The sequence below is a fragment of the Octopus sinensis genome, linkage group LG17, assembly GCF_006345805.1.
Source record: "Octopus sinensis linkage group LG17, ASM634580v1, whole genome shotgun sequence".
Taxonomy (NCBI): Eukaryota; Metazoa; Mollusca; class Cephalopoda; order Octopoda; family Octopodidae; genus Octopus; species Octopus sinensis.
Genome location: NC_043013.1, coordinates 16,122,936 through 16,123,152, shown reverse-complemented (window position 1 = coordinate 16,123,152; position 217 = coordinate 16,122,936).

The following is a 217-nucleotide window of genomic DNA, read 5'->3' as shown; positions in this document are numbered from 1 at the left end:
ATGTACACCTATGTTAAAAGTGCTGGCGAGTTGGCATGGCAACTATTTTTTTCCTCAAATGAAAGGCGTGTCCTCTAGGACAAAATTCCTCATCTTATAAAATGTGGCTCCAGTAGACCCGAATGAAATCGGGATATATTAACCAAAACGTGAAAAGGGGTCTAAATGAGGCTTATAGATGTACATGTAATATGTACACACACACACACACACACAC